Source organism: Chanos chanos, chromosome 7 (genome assembly GCF_902362185.1).
Source record: "Chanos chanos chromosome 7, fChaCha1.1, whole genome shotgun sequence".
Taxonomy (NCBI): Eukaryota; Metazoa; Chordata; class Actinopteri; order Gonorynchiformes; family Chanidae; genus Chanos; species Chanos chanos.
The window spans coordinates 38,484,403-38,493,190 of NC_044501.1; the positions used below are offsets into that span (position 1 = coordinate 38,484,403).

The 8,788-nt window shown below is 39.2% G+C and overlaps 1 pseudogene; it reads right to left on the reverse strand.

The window, feature by feature from the left end:
- Nucleotides 1–3,129: 3,129 nt before the first annotated feature.
- LOC115817426 (nuclear factor 7, brain-like) lies at nt 3,130–6,362 on the reverse strand (annotated as a pseudogene).
- Between the last annotated feature and the right edge of the window lie 2,426 nt (nt 6,363–8,788).

An 8,788-nucleotide genomic window follows, 5' to 3' on the forward strand; every position in this document is an offset into this window, starting at 1 on the left:
CAGTTCATTCTATCATCGACAATTATCTTACTTCTACATTATCTGATGATAATGTCTTTGTTTTCTTTCATTATGAATACAGATGACTCAAGTATCTAAACATCATCTCTTCTCTCTCTTCCTCTATGGTACTTGTCTATACTCTCTTCCTCTATTTCCTGATCTTCCATCAACAAAGGAGGCTCATGTCACACCCCTTCTCATCTCCACACCTCCACTGGTTCCCTGTGTCCACCCACATCAAGTTTAAGTCCCTGATGCTGCCTTTCAAATCAACCAATGAAAACACTCCCCTCATGCACTGGGTCACTTATTAAGACCTGTGTGCCATCCTGCCCACTACGGCCTGTGAAGAAAGCTGTCTGGTGATTCCGCCACCCTGCAGCAGAGAGTTACCAGCTGGACTCTTTGCATGCACAGTTCCTCGATGGTAGGACGAGCTGCCCAACTCCATCTGCACTGCTGATTCCTTTGCAATCTCCAAGGAGCAGCTGAAGACTTATCTTTCCTGTGCAACCCTTACCTCCACATGTCACCAACTGAATCAACCTTCTACATTTGACCCCTAGCTGCTACCCAGACAACTCTATCCTCTAATACACTAATTCACTCCATGATGTGACCTACACGGGACCTCTACCTATACAGACCTATGAGCACTGTCTCTTTACGATACAGAATAATTCATTCATTCATTCTTTTTCTAAGCCACTTATCCTAATTTGGGGTGGCAGAGGGTGCTGGATTTTATACCAGTGCTCATTGGGCGAAAGGTGGGGAAACACCCTGAACTAGTAACCAGTCCATCACAGACGATGTATAATTATGTAGTGCTTAATTGTGATACTTGGTGTGCAATAGTTATATCCATAGGTAAATATCACTAAGTATCAATATGTAAGTACATTATTATGCACTTACTCATTGTTTAGAATTTATGTTTAGAAGTGATACTGCAGGACTGAGTGGGGAGTCAGCATTCCATTGTACTTGTTACGCATGACAATAAAGAATCCTGAATCCTGAATCTCACGCACCTAGATCACTCTGTTATTTTCCTTTATCTTACTTGTGTGTGTATCAAGGCTGTGTCAAGTGCCACTTACTCAACAATCAGCTCCTCAGTGGTTATTTGCTTGGTATTGGGCTTTGCCTGTATTGGAAGTTGCTTTGGATGAAAGCATCTGCAATATAAATAATTGTAAATGTATGGGAACAGTGTTATGAGTTCTGTGGTCTCCTTCAGGACTAAGAGACACATATACATCTACTCATCTCTACAGAACAGCTCCAGGGGTCTCTCATGTTTCTTACAGATATAATCCTCCACATTCTCCACAGGATCAATCAGTTTGTGTTTCTTCAAGGCTGAGACTCTCTGATGAGGCTCCAGGTGAGTCTCACAGTAAGAGGTCAGACACACCAGACAGGACTTCAGAGCCTTGAGTTGGTGGATATTACAGACATCACAGGACACTTCTTCGTATGTGGCAGTGTTACCCCTTGTTTTAAAATGATCCACAACATCTCTTAGTTGTATTGATGTTGAGTTTATGTCTTACAGAACATTTCTCTTTACACAGTGGGCAGTAGTGGTGTGAACTGGTCTCCCAATGTGTTCTGATACAGGTCAGGTAGTGTCATTCTGATTTGATCCGTGAACACATCCAGACAGATAGAACACTGGATCTGCTCCTCAGCCTGGAAACTAATGAATGAAGCCATACCTGGACACAGGGAGAACTGGACATAGGGAGAACTATATCAAATGAGACATTTATGAATTTTGCTTAGCCATTTACTCATTGGCATAATCTCGCCAACAAGTCGACCAACGTTCAGCCGACATTGTGACCTGATGTTTATGAGCATGTACATTTCAGAACCATTGAACATTAAAAGAAAAAACTGTTCCCACTGTGCTCTGGACTGTTAGAACTCTGGAACTTTTATTTCTTTTCTATTTCTATTTCTATTCCTGTGCATGTTTCTTTCAATATTTTATCCATTAATGGTTCAACAGCAACTGGGTAATCACACAACAGTGTCATCAAACACATTCTTTACTCTTAACTCTTAGCTGACAGTGCCTTCCTTCACAGGTTTTCAGCATATGGAACCAGTGACACATGAGCCCTGCTGTTAACATAAAACATAAAAGAGATAAATGCATTTTTCAAACCTTTCAATGTGCTCAGAAAACAAATGAATTTGCATTTTATCATCACTGATCTGTTTGTTTGTTTGTTTGTTTGCTTGTTTCTATAGTGAGGATTAAAACAAGCATTTCCATAGCTCCAACAGTTATGTACAATGAACACAGCTGATGAAAAAAACATTCATACTATAACACAGATCAGTATTTATCTGACACTTTACACAGTCTGTGGTGGAGATAAATAGTAAAGAGGTCACCATGGTAACAGTGCCAGTGGTCAATACTATCCTCTCTCTCCTGGCTGTTCTCATTACTTTCTGTAGGAAGTTCTATGTAGTCAGAATGAGAAAGTGCACTGCCATTCAGGCTCCCTATGTACAACAGTTGCAGTCAGGTCAGTGTTTCATCAGGCACTGAAGAAGAAACCAGAGGCCAGTAGCCCTAACAGAAGGGCATAGTACAGTAATGGACATGTAATGTATCTATATTCTAACTGAAGTTAACAGATGACAGTGACATTATCATTATAGTTTTCTAGAGTCTAGATACAAATCTATCTATCAAATTATTCAAGACATGGGACAAGACAAGTTAACAGTGTTACAGAAGAAGACAGAGTCTAATGAACATTAATAAACTTGTAGTGTGACATTAACATATCATATTAACTGATTAACAGACATCATGTGATTTGACAGAAACATCTCTTTATTAAACAATATTGAAAGGTGTGTTTTGGTTAATGAAAGGTTTGTGAAGCAATGGGGAAAAAAGGTAATAAATGTGTATTTACAGTGTATTGTTTTTTGGTCACATTTGGTCTCACGTTATACAGTAGCTCATTGTCTTTTAATTCCTCTAAAGGAGAACATGAAACACAAAATATGTATTGCAAGTGATGCTATTCAAATGACATTCTTCTGGGTTTTGTGATCTCACTGTAAAACTACATTTAGAAATGTTGCAGAAACTCATTTAGTGTGACTGAGAGGAGTGATGATCAGTGGAGCTGAGTTTTTACCTTCATCATCACTACAGGGACTGAAGAATGGATAGAGTTTCTCTGTGAAAGACTGACCAGTGAAAGAGTAGATATGAGACCTGGCCTCCACATCATAAAAGGAGACCACACCCTCCTCATAATCCACAAACACCCCCACCTTCTGGGGTTTCTGTTTCAGAGAGAGGAGGACAGAGGGATCGGCAAGAGCCTTATACTCATTCCCATTTCTCAACCACACAGTCCAGAATCCATTCTCAGGGGTCAATTCAATATGTCCTTTCCTGTTAATGGATTCTCTGGCCACTCCTAAATCCCATTTCGTCTTCCCACTGACCTGCACCTCATAGTAAAATTTCCCTGAGGAGAACCCCTCCTTTCCCAGGACACAGCAACAGCTACTGAATCTCTCTGGGTTGTCAGGGAGATTCTGTCTTGTTTTTCCATATGTCACTTGTTTCCCATCATCAGACAGGATGAGTTTAGGACATGCTGTAACAGGATCCAGAGTCACATCCACTAAGAGACAGAGATCAGAACGTAAAAGATGTTTTGTTTAAAGGGATCACTGATCAATTGCAAATACACAACTATACATACATCAGTTCAGATGAAATCAGTATTAATCCTATAATTGAATGAGATAACAGAATGTGTATTGATAAAAGAAAGCAGCAAATTTCACAAACTCTACCTGCAAACAGCTGAATGTTCTTTAGATCTGCTGAGAGAAGATACATAATGTTACTCTTTGTATGTAAACTGAATACATCCTGCAGTACTCACATGTCTGTCAGTGTAACAGTGATTACATTTAATACATTTAATACAAGGTACAAAACACTTTTAGACACAAAATCCATCCATGCTGTATCATTTCTCTGTTTCACTGATCAGTAATCATTTTTTTCTGCTGCTGTGTATCATGTGAAATTTCAGAACAGTGCTCAACCCTGATGTCATACTGATCATTACAGACTCACCTATCTCTGTTATCTTCTCCATTGTCTTATTGAATGATTCCTCCAGCTGAGTCAGAGATCTCCTCAGAGTGTCCACACTCACAGCAGTCTTAATACTGATGTCACTCCAGTCCTTGGTGTGTGGAGGGCTGCACACAGATGGGTAAATCTATAGTACAGCAGGAGAGAGGAGAAATCCCTCAGCATGGGGAGTCTTGTCCTGTCATGTGCTGCACTGTCATTGAGCAGAGAGAGAGACACTCACCTGTAGGAGGTGGAGGAGGTCCTCAGTGTGTGAGAGCTGCTCCAGCTCAATGTCTCTCCTCTTAAGATCACTGATTTCCTGCTCCAGTTCTTTAATGACTCCTTCAGCCTCCTTCTGTGTTGCTTTCTGTTTCTCCTTCATCATCTCAAGCAGCTCAGTCTGGACTCTCTCAATGGATCTCATAAGAGCAGTGAAGACCTCAACAACATCTCCCTTCTCTTCTTGTGTGGTTTTCTGATGGGAGAACATTTTTTTAAAAAATTAAAAGAACTTAAAATACTGAATACTGGAGATATTTCACCTCTCTGAACACCTTGATGCTGAAGACAGTGAATTTACTGTCGTTATAGTCTTTGAATAAACTCACTTTGTGTTTCACTCACTTTATTGATCTCTACTGAGTGTCTGATCTCTTCAATCTTCTTCAGTCTGCCCTGGATCATCTGCTTCACTTCTGTCTGTGTTTTCCCTATCTGTGTCTGTGAGGACAAAAGCGAAACAAGGCCATGGTGTCAAAAGAGTGAAGAAATTGTGAAAGTAGAACACTAAGAACATTGCAACTTTTTCTTCACACGGTTTCCCTGGTTAAGCTAAAAAAAAAAAGCCTCTTTTTGACCTTAGTCTTCCCATTGATGCTAAGGAGGTCAACCTCCACCATTTTCTGTCATAACAGTGAGATTATAGATCTAAAATATAAAAAAACGTGATGTATTTCTTCCAAACCAAATATATGCATTCTAAAGCAATATACAGAGAGCCACTAATTTGGTTTGTTCCACATGCTGATTCCTACTCAGCTCTTAAGGTCATGACTGAAGTTCAGAAACGCTGGGATAAAACAAACAGATCTTGACTGAATTTACACCTGAACACTCTGAACAAGTGTAATTAAAGAGGAATGCTTTGACGACAGACGCTAGTGGATAATATCAGAGTTTTCAGAGATATTTCACCATGTAGGATCTGTACGTATGTCTAGCGGCCTAAAAAACTGATATATTTTCATTCATGCAGCATACATGTAAACTGAAAACTTAAAAAAACAAACAAACGAATAAACAAATACAAATGAATTAAAAATTGTGTCCCCTGACACTCCTCATTTTTGGCTCTCAGACTGCAAACACACTAAACATTATCAAAGGGCATGTGAGTGCAATTGGTGAGAGAGCACAGATCTTTTCTTCATTGACATTTCTTTCTAGAATGAGAAAAACATCGAGTCTTGTTTTATTTAAACAAAGGAATTGAAAATCAATTTCATTTCATTTATTCATATGGGGTCCTAAACCTCCTGTCCAGTTGTCTGCTGTTGTAGCATTCCTTGCGTAATACTGTGCTGACTGTCTTACTGAAGTGTCCCTACATCAGATCTGTCAACATGCAAATTTAAAGTTACCAATTTAATTTTAAATTTCTCTCACAAACTTTCAGATTTTAAGCCAATACTCCAGTGTTATGAGTTCGGTACTCTCTCTCAGTACAGAACTGACACACACATGTCTGGTCATCTCTACAGAACAGCTCCAGGGGTCTCTCATGTTTCTTACTGATATAATCCTCCAGATTCTCTACAGGATCAATCAGTTTGTGTTTCTTCAAGGCTGAGACTCTCTGTTGAGGCTCCAGGTGAGTCTCACAGCAAGAGGTCAGGCACACCAGACAGGACTTCAGCGCCTTCAGTTTGTTACCAGTACAGACATCACAGGACACTTCTCCATGTTTGGCAACATCACCCCTCATTTTAAAATGAGCCACAACATCTTTCAGAGTTGTACTGATCTTGAGTTCAGGTCTCACAGTAAAGTTCTCTTTACACAGTGGGCAGTGGCAGTGTGAACTTGTGTCCCAGTATGTTTTGATACAGGTCATACAGAAGTTGTGTCCACATGGAGTAGAGACTGGATCAGTGAACACATCCAGACAGATAGAACACTGGAACTGCTCGTCAGACAGGAGACTGCTGGAGGAAGCCATATCTGAACACAGAGAAAACACAGAAAAATGTCAAAACATTCGGCACTTGAGATGAGATGTGCATTCCTCACTCACTCACTCACTCACTCATTATCTAAGCTGCTTACCCTAATTAGGGTCGTGGGGGGTGCTGAAGCCTATTCCAGTGCTCATTGGGCAAAAGTCAGGGAAACACCCTGGTCAGGTCACCAGTCTATCGCAGGGCATATGCATTCTTCTTGAGTTGTAAATTTATTTTTTATTGTCAAAGTGGTAATGAAGCTGAACTACAATGTACTGAAGTACTTAACTTACCATTGCAAATCTGTGAAGGATCTGATGTTAATCAATATGAATGGACAAAGTGACTGCTAATGTTTAGGACAGAAAACCATTTCATCTTGGTATACCTGCTTGTACTGCAGTATTTACTTGGGCAGGTACTGCCAGTGAGACATGTGCATTTAAGATTCATGTTAAATTGAACATGGTTCTGATTTATCTGTCCCAAACATCAAAACCAACTCTTCAGTGTTTTTATTGCAATTTTACCTACCACAATAATTCTTACTTTTTAAATATTAACTGAAAATCGACTCTTGGCACTCTTGCTCTATTTTCTGTTTTTTCCAACTTTTTAAAATTGTCGGCAGTAGTGCAGTGAATAGTTAGTCTAGTTCAACCTTGTCCATTCTGATAGAATAATCACATGACTGTCTCATAACCTTTTATGGTATTGTGAACACGGTTTATTGCTTCCTGTTCAGATTTAGATCCAAAGTCCAGTACCTTATGGTTATGAAAACGTATAGCTTATGTTTAAATTACATGCGTTTTTTAACATTTTGTTGGAAAACATCGAACTTCAAGACTAACGTGGAGTTTTGCAATCTGTAATCTTACCTGAGATCTTCAACACATTTCTTCCTTGTGGAAATAAACTGATACTGGGAACAGAACTGTTAGTGCAGCTAGACGAGTCAGATCTCTAAACAGCAGTAAAGATGTTTCCTGATCTTTATGTTCACCTTTACACCTTTCTTTTTTTTTCAACGCGTTTTGTTCCCTTTTTTTTTTTTCTTTTTTTTTTTTACACTCCAGCTCTGTGATGTCACTGATCCACCCACCACTGTACTATGAGCAACAAGAATAACTCCTCTGAATAGACTGTAAATACAACATTACACACACACACACACACACACACCTTCACACACAAACTCAGTCTTTGTAACATCTGTTTTCACTGCTTCATTAAATGTTTCTTTTGTCAGAATGTGTGAGTATATGTGTTACACATATATGATACATAACTGTTTGGTCTATAGTACATAACTGATAGCACAATGAAACCAGTAATACTGAGTCTACTGATACACTGAGTAAAAAAACCTAAACCCTGCAGCAGGGAATACTGTCATATCATATGTCATGTATCATATACTGTCTCCAGCGTCTCTGAGTCTTTGGGTCCGAGCAGTGAGTCACATTACTGTTTATCAGCTTGGACAGAGTCTTAATGGACTTCCTGATAGATTTGAAAAAAAATTACAATCATGGCTCCACTTTTCATATTTCAATTTTTCACAAGTTATTATCAGATTCAAAATCATTTGCTGTCACTGACAAAAATGAAAAAAGGGAGAATTCAGAATTTGTATTTAGAGAGAGAGAGAGAGAGAGAGAGAAGCCAGAGAACACAGAACCCAGAATTTGTGAGAACTGTACGGAAGCGCATTGCATTTACAAAAGAAAAAAAAATAGACACCTTATCTTGTAATTATGAGAAAAGATGTAGTAATTATGAGAAAATGTCCCGTAATTACGAGATCGTAATTATGAATGTAGCTGCCTGATTTGTAGCGCCCTCCTGATCTGTGGCACCTGGAAGCCTGCATGCATGCGCAATATCCGAAGTAACTGCCCGCTATGTTACATTTTCCGGCAAAGCCATATCTGTACTGCTCATGCATAAACATTTTACGGCATGAAAAAGGCGTAACGTTTTCATTGAGGGACAGCGTGTTAGCCTATACTTCTAATAATGTTATCAAAGTACTGTACTGTGTTGTTCTGCAAAGATTCAGTGTAGCCTAAGCGCGGCTTTCACTACTGCCATAAGCTGTTTAAGCACTTTGCTATAAACCTAACTATTTATCAGCAAGAACGAACAGTTCACAGTTCAGGATTGAAAACCACCAAATCATTTTTGGCTCGCCCATGTAGTGCTCTGTCTTTAGGCCTACTGGCAAATTTTAACTTCTTTCGACACTTATACGGGTGCATTTTTTACGAGATAACCATTATTAATAAATTCAGTGTTTTTACTGAGCCGTGATGTTTCAAGAATTTTATAGTTTAGTAGTTAGGGTGCCGCAGGTTGGTCGCTGCAAATTAATAATTACGATATAATGAGATCCTGATCTCCTAATTACAAGATATTTCCT